At 41.9% G+C, this 22,824-nt stretch overlaps 1 protein-coding gene across 1 annotated transcript in view; it reads right to left on the bottom strand.

Annotated features, from left to right (window-relative positions):
• LOC122792867 (polypeptide N-acetylgalactosaminyltransferase-like 6) overlaps positions 1-22,824 on the bottom strand; it is a 1,270,224-nt gene that overhangs the window by 1,005,375 nt on the left and 242,025 nt on the right. The window lies entirely within an intron of this gene.

The following is a 22,824-nucleotide window of genomic DNA, read 5'->3' as shown; positions in this document are numbered from 1 at the left end:
CAGTTGCCATTCCTAACATGACATTACTGCAAGTGGTAGTATTGTGCTTGGCATAGACTGATACATCTAATGTGACGGACAGCAGCAGATATTGTGTAGATGACCAGTGTCAGATATATGTAGTGCAGCGTTCCTGCTAACAATGACAACTACTAACGCCAGAGTCCATTACAACATGTTCTGTACATCTAACTGTATAAGCATGTCACTGTGGCCTTCTGTGTTTAGAATCAGAGTGCATCCCAAACAGCCCTGTGCTACTAAGTGTATGAGCATGCACATTATAACCTTGTGTAGTTGGACTCATAGTGCATTCCAAACAGCCCTGTGGTACTAAGTGTGTGAGCATGCCCACTGACACCTTGTGCATGTTATGTGCTTCTATGTGTATGAGCATGGCCATTATAACCCTGTATAGTGATAGTAGTCATCCATTTCACAGATGGCATACTCCTGTTCAGGATGGACTCCTACTTTAAACACACAGGTTCACAGCTATGTACATCTTAACTGTCAGCATCCCTGTTGATGTCCGCAATCCTAGAAGGTCATGATGACTGCCTTGGAATGTGTAATCTCTGTGGCATGACTCGTAACTGCGTAGTACTGTAATAATGATCTGTAGATAGGCAGGTGTTCTGATCCCACCACTGGTGTGAGTGTGTGTGTGTGTGTGTGTGTGTGTGTGTGTGTGTGTGTGTGTGTGTGTGTCCCCATCTGCCTGAGGACAGAACAATGCTTTTTAGAGTACTCACACTCCGTACAAGTCCTATACTCAATTTTGGCAAGGCAGATGATGTCACCCACCTAGGAATACACCTCTGGGATTGCTGTGACCCAATAATCTCGGTAGCACATTCTATAACTGCATAATGCTGTAGTGTCATAAAATAGTTAGGTCGGTGTTCTTATCCCAGACATGCCAAGTGTGTGTTTGTGTGTGTGTGTGTGTGTGTGTGTGTGTGTGTATCCGTCTGCCTGAGGACTGAATAATGCTTTTTAGAGTACTCACACTCCGTACAATTCCTATACTCAACTATGGCAATCCTGCTGATGTCAGCCACCTAGAAATACACCACTCAGACTACTGTAACCCAGTAATCTCGGTAGTGCGTTCTGTAACTGCGTAATGCTACAGTGTGTTAAAGTAGTCAGGGTAGGTGTTCTATTCCAAGGCATAGCAGGTGTGTGTGTTTGTCAATCATATCCTATGTGTTGGTGGCTGTGAGTGTCATGCCACTGGATGTGTTGCGGAGCTTGTTTTGTAGTTTTCCTATATAGTGGCCATATATGTCACAATCAGCCAAAAGACTGGGTTTGCAAGATGTACCCATACATTTGGCAATTGGCCTGGTGAGTAAAGTCAGCAACCCTAATATTACCCAGAATACAGTCTGAACCCATGTGTCGGACAGAAACACACTTGCCTTGGAATTTACACCAGTACATAATACAGGAGTTGCAGGTGTTTTCCTTTTCATTCTTTTTTAATGCTTTGGTGTCACGAGGTTTGTTCTTAGGATATATAATCTATATCTATGTATGTATATATATATATATATATATATATATATATATATATATATATGTATATATATATATATATATAGACATTAACACACATACATCTACGTAATGGAATACATGTCCTATACTGTTGAATGACTGTGCTGGATGACATGTTCATGATAACATCTGACGTCTGTATATCTGCCATGGCTTAGTGGTAAAGCACATCGGCTGTGGTGTGCAAGGTCATGGTTTCGAGCCTTGCAGAGGCCGGTTATTTTGTTGCTGGGCAGAACAAGGGCCATTGGGTATGGAGTGAGTAAGGCACTTTTAAGCAGTTGTGAGCGGGTGTGTGTGGGTTTGCGTGATGGTAAGCAGTGGTTAGTTTAGGGGAGGCTCAGTATGGGACATGTAACTATGCATTAGCAGACACTCCTATGCAAATGAGGTGAAGGATAGTGAATCCGAGTTTTCCCCAGGGTGTGAGGCAGGTCCCAAGAGTGTAAGAGTGTAGATAGCCGGGTGCAAGACTTGGATATAGGTGACATCATGGGGGGGGGGTGTCAGGCATACTGTAAGTGGATTAGAGTCCTGTGGTTCGGGGTTGCTCCTAGCTTAGCACGGCTAAGCTAGGGGTGTTTCTAAACCTGCCTAGGGCAATCAGAAGGGAAAACAGCAGTAGGAAAGTAATCAAGGAGAACTAGCTGAGCTGACAGGGGTATCGGGATCAGCCAATTACAGAGGCAGTAGACCAGCCCAGCCCAGAACACTGCTATAAACTAAGCAAACACCTTCCCCTCTGGTTTTTCCACACTCTACACCACCAGTGTATACAAGCAGGGACATTTTAACAAATAAACCTACAAAATGAGAAGGGCTGCAGAAGGCAACATAGAACAATGTGAAAGAGGCTGAGGGTGGTGAGAATGTGACAACCCACAGTGAGGAGACAGAGAAGGGTGTACAGACTCAGGGTAACCTACCAGGGGCTACATGAGCTGGAGATAGTGGAGTGCTATAAGGTGGACAGAGACCTCCTACAGCAAATTGTTGAGCTGTGCCAGCCACACCTGACACATCAAACTAAGCAAACACCTTCCCCTCTGGTTTTTCCACACTCTACACCACCAGTGTATACAAGCGGTATACTTTTAACAAACAAACCTACAAAATGAGAAGGGCTGCAGCAGGCAACATAGAACAACGTGAAAGAGGCTGAGAGTGGTGAGAATGTGACTGCCGAACAACCCACAGTAAGGAGACAGAGAAGAGTGTACAGACTCAGGGTAACCTACCAGGGGCTACATGAGCTGGAGAAGGTGGAGTGCTATAGGGTGGACAGAGACCTCCTACAGCAAATTGTTGAGCTGTGCCGGCCACACTTGACACATCAAACTGGCCGAAGGGAACCCATCCCAGTGGATACCAAGGTATGTGCAGGCCTAGGTATACTAGCCACAGGTACCTCCCAAAGCACAACTGGGGATATCATGGGGATCTCACAGGCATCAGCATCCAGAGTATTTCACCAGTTCCTTGATGCCATGTCAGTACATGCCAGTGAGCACGTTTATTTCCTCAACACATGGGAGGTGTTGACCAGCAATATGCGTCTCTTCCACCAAATAGCAGAATGCCCTGGGGTAGTGGGTGCTATAGACTGCACGCACTTATGCATCAAACCACAACCCAGTGAGCAGGGTAGGGCCTACATCAACCGCAGGGGCATCCCCTTCATCAACTGCCAGGTCATATGTGATGCCCAGGGCTTTATAATGAATGTGTGTGCTGGCTGCCCTGGAAGCTATGACGATTCTGAAATATGCCATCTAACGCAGCTGTAACCACAGATTTGCCAATATGGACATCCCCTACTGTCACCTAGTGGGGGATGCTGGGTACCCACTGGAGCCGTGGCTGATGACACCCATCAGAAATGCACACACACCTGAACAATAACACCATAATGAGGCACATGCACAGGCCAGACATATAATAGAGCATGTGTTTGGGATGGTCAGGACACAGTTCCGGTGTCTGGACACATCCGGTAGAGCCTTGCAGTATTCACCAGCCACATGCACCCAAATTGTGATGGTATGTGCTATGCTACACAATATGATCCTGCGGAAACAGCTGCAGTAGGAACAGCATGGGGCAGGGCCACACAGCCCCCATCAGTGCCAAGGCCTGTACAGGCACAGAGTGACCTGGAGGGGGAACAACCTGAGCCTGGCCTAGAAGACAGAAGGAGGCATGCCCAGTATGACCTGGCCTTGGCAAAGAGGCAACACATAGCATATGCAATGACACAGTAGGGACCCAGGGAATGACACCCTCTCTGACTTGCACAGACAGTAAAAGGGATGCCAAACATGACCACTACCTGTGCTCAACCATGTATAGGGAGAGTACTATGTGCATCTGACATAGGCAGCCCTCCCGCACCATCCTCAAGCCTGGCACACCCTCAAGGTAAGTCAATCAACCTACCAATTGCCAAATGGAGTAGAATGTGTTGTTACCTGTAGCTATGGTATGGATGTGAGCAAGCAAGGGAATTGGGTGGCTGAATGTTAAGGCAGCAGACAGTAGACACCCATAGTGGCACCATAACATCTGTAACACATACTGGAGTCACCATAGTAGCCAGTTCTACACAGGGTGACAAAACCCACTACAGGTAATGGGCTGAGTGACATGTGTGCCCATAAGACTCACACAATTCTCAGCCAGCAGGACAGGTGTAGACAGACACAAATGAATGCTGTACTATGGCCAATGAATGTGCCCTATGGGTAACCCCTCCCCCAGACCCACACAGACAGTCTACAGCAGGACAAGCAGTTGGATGTAAGCTGTGAAGGCTAGGAAGTCAGAAACTAATATGCTGGTAATTAAAGCTAAGATCTGTAGTACACTGGTATGCCTCTAGCCAGCACAATAGGTAAGACTACACACTGAAATGGAGTACCTGACACACCAGTACAGTCCTAGCAAATGTGTACAAGTGTCAGGTGTGCCCTCCCATCCAACATACACACAGCAACAGTCAGGTGTGCCCCCCCCCGCTCCTGTGTAGGAATGTAGATACAGTCAAGTGTCCCCCCCCACTATGCAGACATGTAGCAACAGTCAATGCCAAATGACCAATGGATACCCTGCAGACACAGCATGCTACCTGTCAGTGTGAAACACAAAGGTCAGCACCGCAGTACAAAGTACCTGGACTTGATCCACACATGCGATACAGATGGCCATACTGGGCATACTCACACACTTGAAGGTATGAAGGCAATGTCAGTCAACAACATACTGAAAGGTCATACTGGGCATGCTCATCCACTTAAACACATGAAGGCCATGTCTGCAAACACCAGTGGTCCAGACATATCTGGCAGTCGCAGTTCTTAGTGCAGATACATGTCAGTATGCACCACTCCTGCCTTGCACACACAGTGGACAGGAATACAGGCATATATGGCATGCTCATCCACTTAAACACATGAAGGCCATGTCTGCAAACACCAGTGGTCCAGACATATCTGGCAGTCACAGTTCTTAGTGCAGATACATGTCAGTATGCACCACTCCTGCCTTGCACACACAGTGGACAGGAATACAGGCATATATGTAAGGACAACGCACTATAATAAGCCAAAGGTAGACGGACATAAATGTGTGGAAGAGGGTGAATGTGACAAGGAACTATCCGGGCCTGTCCCACCCAGCACACAGCCAAAGGGCCCCAAACATGAGGTGCAGATGTCATTCACTGCAGATACTAGCCACCAGTATCTGTCAGCATGGCAGACTATGTGGTGCACGTGCCAGCTGTGCAAAATGACTGTACAAGGAAGTAGTCATCTAGTAGCTGTATACACGTACCTGTGACATATGACCCAGTGTTCTAATCCCAGACTTGCCAACTGTGTGTGTGTCCATCTGCCTGAGGACAGACCAATGCTTTTAGAGTACTCACACTCCGTACAATTCATATACTCAACTTTGGCAGTCCTACTGATGTCACCCACCTACAAATACACCTCTCGGACTGCTGTAACCCAGTAATCTCGGTAGCACGTTCTGTAACTGAGTAATGCTGTAGTGTGTTAAAGTAGTTAGGTAGGTGTTCTATTCCGAGGCATAGCAGGTGCGTTTGTTTGTCAGTCATATCCTGTGTGTTGGTAGCTGTGAGTGTCTAGCCACTGGATATGTTGGGTAGTGTGTTTTGTAGTTTTCCTATATAGTGGCCATATATGTCACAATCAGCCAAGTGACTGGGTTGGCGAGACATACCATTACATTTGGCAATAGGTCTGGTGAGTAACGTCAGCCACCCTATTATTACCCAGACTACAGTCTGAACCCATGTGTCGGACAGAGCACACTTACCTTGGGATTTACACCAGTACATAATACAGGAGCTGCAGGTGTTTTCCTTTTCATTCTTTTCTAATGCTTTGGTGTCACGAGGTTTGTTCTTAGGATATATAATCTATATCTATGTATGTGTGTATATATATATATATATATATATATATATATATATATATATATATATATATATATATATATATATATATATATATATATATATATATACATTAACACACATACAGCTACGTAATGGAATACATGTCCTATACTGTTGAATGGGTACATTTCCGTTATCGGGGCAACACTATTAATGCAATCATTCAGGTGTAATGCAGCTCATTAACATGCCTGTGGAGCACGTCAGTATAAAATGCTTGTGTTAATAATTAAATGTTTAACAAATAACTAGTCTAATTTTACACACGTCTGCCTGACAGACGTGTTAAGATACTTCATTACAGCGGAGCGATCGCTTTAAAGTGTTGTCCCAGTAAGTCACACAGACAGGAAATCAGTAATAAGGAAATACTTGCAAATAACATGACATTCCTTTCTTCTTTTAATTAGGCTTGACATGGTGATATGTACACTGCATGAAATGCCTAACATGAAGTAACTGCCTGTGCTTACAGTTTACAAAGACATAGTCATGCTGACCATTTGTAATAAGACAGTTTTCAGTCATTTGTGAGACGTGAAATGATGATTAAAAGACAGTGAAATTGCTATGTATATGTTTGCCGTGAAGGGCTTACAAGACACAAGTTGTTAAGATTATGCTTCATCTTGGATTAATTATGTAAAAGCCTTGTACAATAGCAACAGATGTATACATCGTAAACACAGTTATTTCCGGGCACAGCGATGCCTTCCTAAATCCATGCCTGACACTCTTAAAAAAGAAACGATCACTGTTTCCTGATTGTAATCACATCCTAGCAGCTTAAAAAAGCTGAGTAAGTATAAATAGAGATGTTGAGTATGGGTATTTGACAATAAAAATGTTTTCTACAATGCCTGCTTTCCCTATAATGGATAGACTGCTGTAATAGTAGGCCTTTGTCTTTGTTTTTGCACTATTCTGCTTTCAATGCGGGTGCTGAGCTCCGACTCCAACCTCAAGCCATGTTGTTTGGATATTAATGTTAATAGTTGTGTGTAAATCAGTTAAATGGATAAAATGTAAAAACAAAATGAAAACAACTGTAACTTCTACATTTTACACACACATGTTAAGACTAACACAAATACACAGTTTGACACTGGATTTGGAAGTCAGCAACCGCATTAACAGTGTTGCCCCGTTAACGGAAAAGTACCCTCATGCAAATGCACTTAAACATGCTTACTGGTGCTCATATCTGTTTACTACTGCATATTTGTGCTTACACCTGCTTAATAGTAACTTATTCATTATGTCACTAACACTGAGATTGAATGACATTAATTAAACATTTCATGAAGTACTCCAGTTCACATGTACATGTTCTTATGTAGGTTGTACAGCAATACGATGCATAAATATGTTTATATACACATTCCACATGGAAAATGATATGTGCTAGTGTGGGACTCGGACCATGAATGCCTGTTCATTAAGCGAATGCTCTGACCAATACACTATTGCTGTGCTGCTTCAGTTGCATATATACCCATATACCCATGTCTCCTAGTTCCCCAAACACCCACCCCCAACACTACACTAACACTGCAGTCATCCATTCTCCAGTTGGATTTACGGTGTATCCACACCAGTACACATTGGCTGCTTCCTACCCCTGTAGACCCATCCCATCGTTTGACTCATTACACGTATCCTCAGGAATCCCTAACATTTAGTCCACAAACATTGGTGACGTGAGTGACCAATCGGACACTATTCACAATTGTTGCATTATCCCACATGGTATACACTTGTCTTTATGTCAAGATTAGACTCTTACTTCCTTACATACTTACTCCCATTAACATGACACTACAATGAATTAATTAGTCTGACTATATGGTAACGTACACGTTACACATGAGAACTAATTATGTACGTGTTCGGCATGATTCTTTTACAAATAGACCGGTTTAGTATTTGGCATTGCTGTTGCAGGCAGATCACAGGGATAATTCCCTGTGTGAGACAATCCTCACATTTGATTTAGTCAGCACAGCACTGACTTCGGACTTTGTACACACTTCTGCATTTTAGCAATTTCGTCCCTTCCCTCTTATGCACTGCCTATTATCCTATCTACTGTTGAGGTTTGTAAGGGCACATTCATGTGTTTATCTCTGCAAATGGAATGGATATGTTACAGGGAATGTACTTCTTCAAACAGATGTATGCATGTGTGTATGTATACATACTTATAACTAACTCGCAGTTAGAACCAGGCCATCCAACCATGACACGCCTGGATCCATAATCACATACTCATGGTTCCTCGACCCCACCCGAGTTCGACATACACGCAATCCATCCATTATCCAGTTGCTTTCACGGCCGTGACACACCTCCACACATTGCTCTCCCCCCAGCGTTAGGGACCCTATACGTATGTTGTCCTAACACATGTATTATCATGCCCTCCCACCATTTAGTCCTTGAACATACTTGCCCTTGCTTGTGTAATGGATGGAGATCCAAATGTGCTGTCAATTTTTGGTAGTCCCACTGGGGACTACCCTCTGATTGTTTGTAAAGTAGACTTAGCAGATCAACAATGTTACTCCCACTGGTAAAACCCTGCCTATGGTGTGAGTAGCAGTGTTTTGCTCACTCCTGGCCAGCTTGATATGACATACTCTGACAGCACTATATAGTACTATAGTTGAGGTTGATTCCCTTCTCATTCCTTTTCTATGCTTTATTGTTACGACGTTCATTCTTCATATATATATATATATATATATATATATATATATATATGTGTGTGTGTGTGTGTGTGTGTGTGTGTGTGTGTGTGTGTGTGTGTGTGTGTGTGTATATATATATATATATATATATATATATATATATATATATATATATGTGTGTGTGTGTATATATATATATATATATATATATATATATATATATATATATATATATATGTTACATCTGTACATACTTTTCTTATGCTGGGCACTGCTTACACCTGCGCAAGTGCACTCACATTTGCTTACTGTTTGTTATATATGTTTACTGCTGCTTATTTGTTCTTACTTGTGCCTTATTCATTATGACAGTACCACTTTGATTGAATGGATTTGGTTAAAAGTCCCATGCATCACTCAAGTTCACTTTTACATGTTATTATGTAAGTTTTACAGCAGAACGACATTCATTCCACATGGAAAATGATATGTGCTATAGCTGAACTTGAACCATGAATGCCTGTTCATTAGGCGGATGCTCTAATCACTGCACTATTGGTGTGCTGCTACATTTTGATGTATACCCATGGTTCATAGTTACCCGAACACATGCCTCAAGACTTCACTAACACAGCAGTCATCCATTCTTCAGTTGGAAAAACCACACCACTACACATGCGCCACTTGCTACCGCTCTAGACCTGTCCTGCATGTTGACTCACTCCAAGTATATTCAGACGTCCCACGCTTATAGTCCTGGAACATACGTTCATATAATGGTCAGGGTGTTCAAATAGTTTTCTGGTTTTCGACTCATCTGACTGGGGACTGGGACTGCCCTGTTCCTGTTTGATAGTCAGACTTGGCACGTGGACAAAGTTAGTCCCACTGTTAGCATCCTACCTGTGGTTGGAGACGCAGGGGGTTTGCTCACCTCTGGCCAGCTTGATATGACAGCACTAAATAATACAGAATTTCCACTGCTGTTTTCCTTTGCATTTGTTATGAATGCTTTATTGTGACCATGTTCGTTCTTTACAGATATATATATATATATATATATATATATATATATATATATATATATATATCTGTATGTATGCATGCATATACATCAACAAAATTATTTTCTTTGATCATACTGTTGAATGACTGTGCTGTCTGCTATGTTTGTGATAACATCTAGGGTCCTGGCGTCGAGCCTTGCCGAGGCGGTTTATTGTTTTTCTGGGCAGAACAAGAGCCATTGGACAAAGGGTGAGTACAACACATTTCAGCAGCAGTTTTCCATTTCGCCATGTTTAACCGCCGCTTCCTGTCACGCAAACACCTTCTCCATTCTTACTGTGATACATCACTCCAGTTCACATTTCAATGGTATTATATCGTTATACAGCATAAAAATGTCAGAATATGCTCATATACGGATTCCGCATTGTAAATGGTGTGTGCTGCAGTCAAACTGGCAACATCTGCTCGTTAGGCGGATGCTCTAACCACTACACTATTGCTGTGCTGCTTCATTTGCATGTAAATCCATGATTCAAAGTTACCCGAACACACGCCGCAACACTTCACTAACACAGCAGTCATCCATTCTCCAGCTGGAAAATAACCACACCACTACACATGCACCACACCCTACTGCTCTAGACACATTCCGTATGTTGGCTCACTCCAAGTATATTCAGACTTCCCATGCTTATAGTCTTGGAACATACGTTCATATAATGGTCAGGGTTTTCAAATAGACTTCCGGTTTTCAGCTTGTCCGACTGGAGACTGGGACTGCCTTATACATGTTTGAAAGTCAGACTTAGTACATGGACAAAGATAGTCCCACTGTTAGCATCCTACCTGTGGTTGGAGATGCAGGAGGTTTGCTCACCTCTGGCCATCTTCATATGACAGCACTATATAATACGGGGGTTCCGCTGCTGTTTTCCTTCACATTCTTTATGAATGCTTTATTGTGACCATGTCCATTCTTCATGGCTATATATATATATATATATATATATATATATATATATATATATATATATATGTCTGTACATGCACATACATATACACCTACATACTTATTTACATTTCCTATACTGTTGAATGACCGCCACTTACCGTCGCGCATACCCACTTACATCTGCTTGAAAGTGCCTTAATCATCCTATATCCGACAGCCATTATTCTGGGCTTCATATAAATTAGCAGCCCTTTCATGGATTGGACCCAGGAACAGAAACACCATAGTCACTGGTTTGACCACTAAACCATCTGTGATACATTCTGCATGGATGGTAGTTAGGATATATGGCTTTACTACAGGCATTCCACACTACTGGCAACAAATGTGACAGTCGGTTGGTGTACATATGTATAGTACATGCTAATGTTCATATGTTTCTGAGAGACATATGTATACATTTGCAAGTATACATATTTATGAATAGGACACATGCTTGACTATTTATATGCATGTATGTGTGATGTGTATTTATGCAAATATAAGTATGTACATTTATAGATATATGACTACATATCTGGGGTTATACATGTCCATATATATGAACACCCACATCCGGGAGGGACCTGTACTGTTTGTATACAGGGGTTGTGTACATCATTATGATGTGGAACCTGGACAGGGTATACAATTTGTGGATGTGTACTATTTGGAAGATGGCTATGGGGAAGCTTCTTGGGAAATTGCGAAAGGTATATATTCCCGATAATGCACATGGGGAGATGTGCATCATGGTCAGGTGTTTAATCCCAGGTTGTAGGTTCTTCAGGACCGAATGGAGGCTGAGCAGGGTTGTGGACAAGTACTGCTAATCCAACTTGTGTCCAGATGTCAATGGGGTGGAAATCGTGTTGTGCCACCAAGTCTAATCTTGAGAACAGACACTTATCCCATGAGGGATGTCCAAAAATTGTGGACGCCGATGACCCACATTCTTTTGGTTATATGAAAATTAGGGAGGGTTATACATTCATGGGATACCTAGTTTGCAGGCCTGAGACTGCTTAGGGTGAGACTGCCTACTAAATGTGGGTAGGGGGCACTATGTGCAGATATGGCTGGCCCAAGCTAGCAGCCCGAGTATGGGTGGTTTTGGTGGACATTCAGCAAGGAGAGGGGTGGTGTGGTGTGGAGGGGATGATGGGTATTCAATTATGTATCCAGGTGTGTAGGGGCTGGATGGCTCAGTTCAGGCCAAACCGTTATGTGGTGTGAGCCGGTACCGTTTCTGTACATGTGTATCATACATTTTAATGTTCATATGTTTGTGGGATTGTGTTCTGCCATATGTCCTGACAGGGTGTATTGGGGATGTGAATGTATGTTCTTTAGTTTCCTTTTGGATTCTCCCACTGCTCCCTTGTACACCTCCAGTTCATCTATTGTACATCCGACCCAGTCTCCTCTTGGCAGATTATTACATTACCCATCACCCCCCCCCCCCAAAATCCACATGCACACCATCCATCCCTTCTCTGGTTGTTAGCCCATGGCACAGACAGTAGTACACATTGCCTACTCTACATATCTCTGATACCATTATGGCTGTGAGGCCAACCCTAGCATATTTGGTCTTCCACATGCTGTACTTCACGCACATAGGCAAACGCAAATACTTATCTTTCATGACATGGTAGGTTGACCCAGGTTATACCCATTCATTTTTGGGCCGTCCAGACAAGGACAACTCGGACCGCGAATGGGCAGATATTAAGCGAATGCTCTAACCATTGGGCTAAGCTTAGCAAAGGGCAGCAGCACGCAAACATGCTGCGTTTTGCTTCCACTTGGTATAAAAATCAACACAACAATGAAATACGGACACAGGGTTTTAAATGTAATAGTTCTAGGGATGGGGGCTCAACATTCAGCTACGTGTTTGTGTGTTTACTCCTATGATTTTATTTTGGTGCTCACGGAACTCTCTTGTATGCTTTTCATATATTTCAGTATCCACGGAGACTGACAGGATTGATTACTATTAGAGGCAGGCTGTACTTGTCAGCATTTTAGGTTGCGCAACTGTAGTGGACATGTTCACACCTTCGTGCAGAGCTTAAACATGCCACCTGCACTAGCGCACATTTCCTGTGCACGTGGACGGTGCGGCAGCGCGCCTTCATTAATATGTATATGGTGCTGATGCACCATCTCTGCACTGCATGCTTGGCACAAGGCTAACACTGTCCTTGCGCCATGTTTCATGAATCCCGGGGATAGTCTCACTAAATCTACACCATCAAAATCCACACATAGTAACACAAAAACATTCGTGGAGGCTCTCAATAATAATCTGTCTAAGCAACAGAGACCTCCAAAGCAGAAACGCAAGCAACCTCCATCCCTCAACACAACCCAAATGACACATAGCCCACAGACTCAGTGTGCCACTCAACCACAGCCAATAAGGCAAAACAATGTACCCAACACACTAGTTATAGGTGACTCTATAGTCAGGCACACTGATGTCCCACTCACCAGGCTAAACAAGGAGAAGGTTACTGTCAGCTGCCTGTCAGGTGCCAGGATCCGCCACATAACACACGCACTAAGGTCACTCCACAACAAGTACAAATATGACTCCGTCATTGTCCATGTTGGTGTGAATGACCTGAGACATACCTCCCTGGACTACATGAAAAGAGACATTGAAGAGCTCTCCAATCTTGTAGCCCAGGCAGGTATAACCCTAGCCTTGAGTAGCATTCTGCCATCACCCAGAATGATACTGCAGTACAAGGACAAAATGATTGACTTCAACAATTGGATAAGCTTCTGGTGTCATTCTAAGGGAATCCAGTATTTGCCTGCTTGGGATGACATGGTCGACAGACCATTTTGCTTTGCCACAGATGGCCTGCACCTGTCGCCCCTGGGATTCCAGATACTGGCTAAGGCTCTTGCTGCCCCTATAGTGCCTTTTTTAGGCAAGGTTCAAATGACAAATTACCCACCGTAGCAGCAACAGGCAAGCAAAACTGAGGGTAATGCTACTCAATGCTAGAAGTCTAAATCTCAAAATGCACTCACTCGAGGCACTCCTTGAAATGGAGAACATCGATATCTGCGCAGTGACTGAGAACTGGTTCAAGGCTCCAGAGAGCACCCCTGCACTTCCAGGCTTTAACTCATACCACACTTTTCGGCCATGTAACCTGGACCGAAACACCAAAGGTGGAGGTGTGTCCATATTCATTAAGGATATCCACACATCCAGGCTAGTTGCTCAGCATAATGCATCCGAGGTTATCCAAGTGCAACTAACTCTGGGCAAAACTGCAATCCAAATTGTAGCTTGCTACAGATCCCCCACCATGCCTCATGATGTACTGGAAAATATTAGGGTTCAACCAAACACCCTAATAATGGGCGACTTCAACTTCCCCACCATTAACTGGGAAAACTACTCGTGTATCTCAAACCAACGATAGCTGAATAATTATCCAACAAAAAACCACAGTTGAGCACAGTTGAACAAAAACCTTTATACAAAACAAAGCTTTCAGGTTAAACACCCTTTTTCAATGTTACATATAGGTCCATTTTAAAACAGTTTATATAGGAGCCCAATACAATCACATGACCAGCAGCTCAAGATCACATGATCAAACATTTTAAACATTTTAACTCATATACATATACAAATATAATAGCATTATTGTAAGTTACAATTTACAAAACACCTTTAAATGCATATAACAGATAGTTAAAAATTATTTTAATTTTGTACGCTGTATTTTAGTTAAAATAGATTTTAAGGAAACAGCACTATTAAGACCTGGTGGAACATCTGCTATTAATCTAATGATCCATTCAAGCTCCCTTATTTCCAAGGTGTTACCAGTATCTCCACCCCTATCTGATACCTGAACAATATCAATAACCCTAAATTTAAAATTATGATTCGACTTACAAGCATTTATATGTTTATACAGGGCATTATTCTCATTAGCCCTTCTTATTTCCGATTTGTGTTCTATTATGCGTTCCTTTAACCTTCTAGTTGTTTTTCCAACATAGAAGGAGGAACAAGCAGTACAGGTGGAAAGATAAACAACATTGTTAGTCAAACAAGTGGCTGATACATGAAAGTTAAAAACCTTATCTATCATTGGATGTTTGGAAACATTATTTCCTTGTATATTGTTAGTGTAGATATTATTAGATATGATATCTCCACAACAACTACAGTTGTAACAGGGAAACGTGCCTTTTCTTATTATATTATATAAGTTATGTATATTTACATTGAAGTCCTTATAACATAATGTGCTTTTCAGTGTCTTCATGTTTCTATATACAAAACGTGGCTTACTCCCTAGAATTGCACTAACATCTTCTGATGCCATTAATACCATCCAATATTTATTAATAATACCCTTCACTAAAGGTGTCATGATATTGTAAGAGGTAATATACCTCAAAACTACTCGTGTACCAACTCCTTAGGTCAACACTTTCTGGAATTCATAAACTCCAATGCCCTGGATCAACTTATCCACACCCCCACCAGGGGCAACAATATCCTAGACCTAGTCATTACCAACATGAATGACCGGTGTTCCACACCTGAAGTCAACTCCTCGTTGGTCCGATCTGACCATAAGCTAATCACCCCTGATATCCACATCCCACCCCCACCCCCCATTAAGGAAACCACAGTAAAAAAATTCTCCAAAGCCAACTTCATGCTTCTTAAGACAGAAGTGGTGAACTTCATGACACCCATGCAGATGGACAATACAGTTACGACTGCTGAATCCTACACAGATGCACAATATAAACACTTACACGAGTGCATGGATTGTGCTATTCCAAACAGAACCAAGATGCTATCCTCCAAAAAAAGGAAACCAATCTGGTGGTCCCCTGCCATAAACAAACTCTACAACTAAAGGAAGAAACTCTTGCAAATGAGAGTAAAATTCCATGAGTGGAGGAGCTCACTGGTCAGCCTCAGTAAGAAGCTGCGATCCCTGATAAAATCCTCCAAAGCTAGTTACGAAAACAAAATCGCCACTGACTCTAAAGACAACCAAAAAGCATTCTATAGCTATGTCAAGAATCTCGATGGCAACACCCAGATCTGCTCTGAGTTACAGCACAACGGCACGAAAATTACAGAACCAACTGATATTGCCAACATCCTGGCAGATAGGTTCAGTGCTAACTTTACCCCCCCACCCCCTAAAGGGCCCATATCTATACAGGAAGAATCAGAGTCCCTGTAATCACAGCTACACAGGTAAAAGCTGCACTCTCTAAAGCCATAAACACAGCATACATGGGACCAGACAACATCCCAGGCTTTGTTTTACATGAAATTCAGAACGAACTGGCTCCCCACTTAAGCACCATATTCAATAATAGCCTCGCATCAGGCTTTGTGCCCACTGAATGTTGCACAGCAAAAGTTATTCCACTCTACAAAGGGGGAGCCACCACTGATCCCGGGAACTATCGGCCTATTAGCCTGACAAGCCTGGTCTGCAAGGCCATGGAATGTATTATCATGGAACTCATTAACAAAGACATTGGTAACCACCAAACTCTGGATCCCACCCAGTTCGGGTTTATGAAAGGCAGATCATGCCTCCTGAACCTGATCGACTTCTTTGAGGCAGTCACCAAAGCCGTAGATGAGGGTAAGGTGGTTCACACAGCCTATCTTGACCTCGCCAAGGCTTTCGACACCATCCTCCATTCTGGAATTATAGCTAAACTCACTACACTAGGTATAAATCCCTATGTCACAAGATGGGTTGCCAACTGGTTCACTGACAGAACCCACACTGTAAATGTTGCAGTCTCCAAATCTGACCTCAAAGCAGTGACAAGTGGAGTACCACAGGGTTCTGTCCTGGGACCTCTCCTGTTTCGTATCTACTTCTCTGAAGTACAGGCTAACACAGAAGGCCTCTGGCTAATGAAGTTCACAGATGACTGCAAAATAGGAGCCATAGTCAAGTCCCCAAATGATGTGGACATCCTACACAAGGGCCTTGCTGAGACAGATGCCTGGTGTCAGAGCCATGGCCTCAAGCTCAATGCCAAAAAGTTCAGTGTCATTCCCTTTGCTAAAACTCTGTACCCATGAACTACCACATAGGCAGCAATCTACTTAACACCGAATGTGTGATAAGAGACCTTGGGACCCAGGTGGACAGTAGTCTCTCCTTTGATAGTCACATTGACACAGTAGTCAGGAAGTCCTTCTAAGTGGCACACCTCATCATAAAAGGGTTCTCATCTAGGAAAAAAGAGGTCATTGTTCCTCTCTACTCGACACTCATTAGACCCATTATAGTGTATAATGCCCCTCACAAGACATCTGCAGCAGCTAGAAAGGCCACAGAAGTACCTCACAAAGAGTATTACTGGCCTCAAACAAATGTCCTACACTGACCATCTCATAATACTCCAGCTTTACTCCGTAGCATATTGCCTACTCCGAGGTGATCTCTGCCTAACATATAAAGCTATGTCAAGCCCAGAGCTGTTGGACATGCTACACCTAAAGAAATCCCAATCCCACCGAGCTACATGCTCTAGGGACCTAAACCTTGTCACCACAATAAACAGGACTTGCTGGAGGAATAGATTCCTGTTCCAGAGACTTCCCATACTCTGGAAAAGGCTACCCATCTATGTCAAGCAAAGTTCTTCATTAGCACTCTTCAAGAAAAATCTTGATGAGTGGATGGGAAATAGGAAATACACCCCTGGGATTACTTCTGTGTCTCTGCTCGACAGTGGCACAGGAAAATAACTTTCTTGGGTGGCGTAAGCCAGGGAACCTTGTTGGCTAGGCTTATGTAGGCTCTTGGGCTGATAGCCTAGTACCTACCTATGAACCTATGAAATTAGGAGGCGCACTGGATGGACAGTGGACAGAGTAGGGCCCATGGATCCTTTTTCCAATGGTTTCATTTCATCAAAAGCCAAAGTTAAAATATTCAGTACTGCCAGGGACTGCCTCATAAGTACATCACACAGTTCATTTATTTATTTATTGTCATTTGTTAACTAGGTTGGTCCAGCTGAGCCAAAGGCCCATTTTCAGTGGAGACCCAAGGAGAAAAGCTTCAGTTACAATTACAATTATTCAAGACAAAAATTTACATCACAAATGGCAAAAAGCAAGAAAAAAAAGTTATCAAAAAAAAGAAAAAAAAAAAGAAAAAGCTATCAAAAGTTTATTACTCTGTGTAAAACATTTCATAACATTAACACCTGGATACGAAAAAAGTATGCAGGATGCTTGGTTTTGTCAGATTTCTGTTATACAGTAATCCTTTTGATTGTGTCTTTAGCTACAACTACATATCACATGCCTGGTTGTATAATAGTGTGAAATATGCCCTTGCAGACACACTCTTCAAGCTATTTAGCTTACGTTTAGCTACTGGCTTTGTCTCTGATGAGTAGTACACCGCAGTGTTGATGCCCCTTGATAAGGTTGGCTTTTCAACTGAACTGGGTAGTTAAAATCCTATCAGCCTTAGAAAGCCTCATCTATTAAACCATGAGGTGTATCATAAATAATCTCATAAACCGTGATATCAAGACTCTTGTTAGACTTGACTCCTAACAGTTTTGCTCTGTGAAGGGTAGATCCTGTCTAGTTAACCTGGTAAACTTCTTCAGAATAGTTACAGAGGCATAGATGGTACCCAAGATGGGGTATCTTGACCCGGCAAACATCTTCAGCACCATTCCCTATGTTGGCATCATACAAATGCTAATTGCTTTAAAAATTGACCCATATGCGGTAAGATGGATAACAAACTGGCTGAAAGACAGAGCCCATGCAGTGTGAGTTGCAATTGCCTCATCAGTAAGTATAATAGTGACCAGTAGTGTCTCTCAGGGCTCAGTGCTGGGATCTCCTGTTTTTGGTATTTACTTTTCAGATCTCCAAGTGAAGAGCCAAGACATCTGGCACTTAAAGTTTGCAGATGCCTGTGAATTGGAGGTTGTTATTAAGTCACCCAAAGATACCCAAACTCCTTTGAATGAACTAGCTCAAGCAAACCCTTGGTGTACTAAACAGGAGTACAAACTAAATGCTGAAAAGTGTAGTGTCACTTTGGGGACCCCCCCCATATCATACTGTGTAGTCCACGCAGCACTACAACATGAAAATTTAGTCAGGTACCTAGAAACTTGGGGTGATAGCTCCCTCTGTTTTGACCCTCATGTGACAGCTGTTGAGAGAAAATCCTTTTATTTAGCCCATCTACTTGTCAAAGGAATATCATCACAGTCTTAATAGGCAATCACTCTCTTATAGTCAACATTTCATCAGGCCACGTATCAAGTATACCCCCCCTTGGGATGTATTCTACTATAAATATCAACCAATTAAAAGACCCCAAAGTCTCCTATGCAATAAAATGATAGGCCTAAAGTCCCTGAGCTACCAAGAGAGGCAGAAAACTCTGTTCGTTTATTCAGTGCCTTACACACTTTTGAGGAGAGATCTGTCTGGCTTACTGCACCATTAGAGACCTAGCTGTTCTGGACCTCCATTTTCCACAAGTCCAATATCTTTATCAGTATTTGAACTAGGGAACTAAATCTTCAACAGTGGAGAGACATGCATATAAGTCAGCACCTCCCAATCCTTTGGAATAAACTTCCCCAACATGTTAAGCAGTGTGATTCACCATCTTACTTTAAACATAAACTAGTGACTGGATGGATATTCACAAGTTTACTCCATATTTTACTGATTTGGCCCTTCTTGAGAAAGGATGTACTGCCTGAGGGAGGGTACTGGCAAGGCATGAATGGCCATAAGATTATCTGGCCATGAATACCTATGAATGAAAACCGTTTTCATGGTTTACTCTCAATGGCTGTCAGGACATCTTTGCCTACACTCCTAATGATCCTGAGCAGCATTATATGGGTGTGAGGAAATGAATGAATGAATAATTACATTAAAAGGATTATTATACAACGACCCCCACATTAATATTCCAAAACGTGCACGCTGATTGGTCAGCATGCACGTTGTAAATCAAAGACTTATACTAATGGAAAAAGATCTGGTCTGCCTTACATTTTCCATTAGTAGAAGTCTTTTTTTTTTTGGACAGCAACGGAGAATGGAAGAGCTCCGTTTCTGTTATCTCGCTATGTTAAATGAGTTTAACATAGTGAAACAGCTTTAAAAAAGCACCAGAGAAAGGAAAATCTCCGTTGCTTTTTTTTAAAGCTATCTCGCTATGTTAAACTCTTTTAACATAGTGAGACAAGTTTTTAAAAGCAACAGAGATCTTCCTTTCTTCATTGCTTCCACACACACAGTTCTGATGTACTGCATAACCATACGCATGCACAGTACATCAGAACTGCCGCAGAATACTGGACAGCTGCGGAAGGGCAGCAAGGAGGCATTATACAATGTCATTATTTAAGAAAAGTAAGTATTTTATTTCTTAAATAATGTCAGTGTATAATAGCAATAACCCACTTCTGGGTGTGGATAATGCTGGATTTACCCACGGTTGTCTTTGTCTGGCCACTCGGGCTTCGCCCTCGTGACCAAACCACACCAACCATGGGTAAATCCAGCATTACCCACACCCAGGCGTGGGTTATTGCTTAACTACATTGCAAGTCAGTCTAGCTCCAGTGAAATGTACCCCTGTGGAAAAAGTCTGCCTAAAACAGGCTATTAGACAGGAGAATGAAAGCATATCCTGGTATGCAGTGGGTGAAAGGCAAAAACACTCAAGTCTGTCCCAACTTATGGAAATTAAACTTTACTTGTAGAACATAAGTCTCAACTGTAAGAAGTATGTACATGAATTTAATGCCTTATTTTACTTTTGTAAAGTGTTGTCTTTACTGGTATCGATCCTGGGTTGTGTCTGAAAAGGGTCTATATAACAACTCACTTACCTGGTAAACAAACAGCAACCAATCAATAAACAAATAACAAACTGTCCTGAATTTTGTAGAACGTGCCTGATTTTGCCTCCTATTTTTGCCCTGTCTCTCATAAAATATTTGATTTTCTAGTAAATCACTTAGGATCGAACCTATCAAATCTCCAAACTTTCATGGAGTGTCCAGATTATTGTCTCATGTTTTAGGTCTGTTCTTCATAAAATCTGACAAACATTTAAGGATTGTGCACACTAAATAATGAAACATTTGAGTGTGGCACTTCTTATCCTTCAGAAAATGAATGCTAGTATAAAACTCATTATTCTATCTGCTTTCTAAGTTTATGAGAGCGATATTAAGAATCTGTTCCTGATTTTGGCCATTTATCCCCCCAGCATTTTTGGCTTTGTTCAGATTTCCTAAGCAAAAGTTGAAAGGTATGCAAAGGATTACAGTCAGTCACTAATGCCAAACATTACAGTCTCATACTTTTATTAATCAGAATATGCATGTTCATGCAAAACTTGTTTTGTTAAAATTTTAAATGAATAAGTAATAGTTAAAAATCATCCCTAGTTTTGAGCCTTCATTCTCCTGTTATTTTTGGCTTTATCCAAAACTCCAAATGAAAGATGTTGATCAGTATGCCTTAGAAACACTTGCATAGACATTTCCATAGTAACTGCAAGCTTGGGCAGCAAGAAAAAGATGATTTATAACTAAAATTATAATTTTTCCAGCTGCATGAGCTTGCAGTTTCCTTGGAAATGCAATTGCAAATGATTCCATGCAATCACTACACCGGCAGCACTTTCAGAGCACATTGGGCAGCAGTTGAAACTGAGGGGCTCCCACCCCACCTCGCCCTATGGTTCTGGGCACCCATGATAACAGCATTAACATAAGAAATGAATACAGTTACTTCTACTAATTTCAGTGTTATTTTTTAACAGCAGATAACATTCCTAATTTAATAATGTTAAGCATACTTCCATGCATATATAGTTTAAATCTCTTTTAATAGTACAATCGGTCACAATGAATGATTAAAAGAAGCTGTACAGCATTGAATATAAATCAGTGTACCAATACAAGCATCTATCATGTCCAATATTATGATGTAATTTTCAGAAACCGAGCAGCAAAAAATAAAAATGTTAAATGTTCTCTCTCCTTAAGTTTTCTGTACACATTGCAGTCAGGTGTACACATTGCAGTCAGGTATGCACATCACCTTACCATAAAAACAATGAGTTTTTGCACAGCAAATTGTTCATTTCACTGAATTGGCATAATTTTCTATTAACTTTCAATTTTAAATATCTGTCACTTTATTTATCTATTTTGCTCTTTCCCAACTCACCAAGCTTGGTTGAGTACAGTTAGAAATGGTGACTATATGACTATTGGTAGGAACTGCACTTGTTATACAAATGGACCTCAGTCAATCTGATTTCTATGAATCAAAGTATTACTTGTTGGTGTATCTTAGGTTCATAGATTAGTATTAGGCTAACTGCCTTTGTGGGCCATTTAAGCCTAGCCAGTTGATCCATGTGAGAATCCAACCCTGCACTTTGTGTCTGTGACATAAGCACCTTAACCATTATGCCAATCTCACACCCATAGACATGATCTCATAGTCATGAAAATGTTCAGCTTGCCATGGACAAGCTGCACTGAGTGGTGCTGAGCACAGGAATGCATGCCAGCACATAGCATCTCTCTGTCACATATAACTATGCCATATCACTGGGGTACATATCTGTGGTGAGCTAACACTGAGGTTGGAGTGCACTGAACTGTAATCCACATGGATCCATCAAACATTACCACACCTTCTCACTTTCTAACACTCACTTGCTTTGAAAGAGGCCATAAATGAAATGTAAACACTTTATTGATGTAATGCAGTTACAAAATAGCAATATTACAAACAGTGCTTTTAAGGCCATGCTGACATAAGTTATTACATTACAACTATAATGACATTCTTGAAAGATAAGACAGAACATTCCAGTGTATAAAAAAATCACCACTGAAAGGCATGGATTTTCTCAGCTAGTAAAATAGGGTATAGGTATGAAATACAAAAATGAAAGTGCATGCAACTGCTTCAGTACAGTTAGTAAACCAACCTTTAGACTGCTATCACTTCCATACAT

This window comes from Protopterus annectens, chromosome 2.part0, assembly GCF_019279795.1.
Source record: "Protopterus annectens isolate FY-2018-M chromosome 2.part0, PAN1.0, whole genome shotgun sequence".
Taxonomy (NCBI): domain Eukaryota; kingdom Metazoa; phylum Chordata; order Ceratodontiformes; family Protopteridae; genus Protopterus; species Protopterus annectens.
The sequence above is the reverse complement of the archived record's forward strand: the minus strand, read 5'-3'. Positions and strand labels throughout refer to the sequence as shown.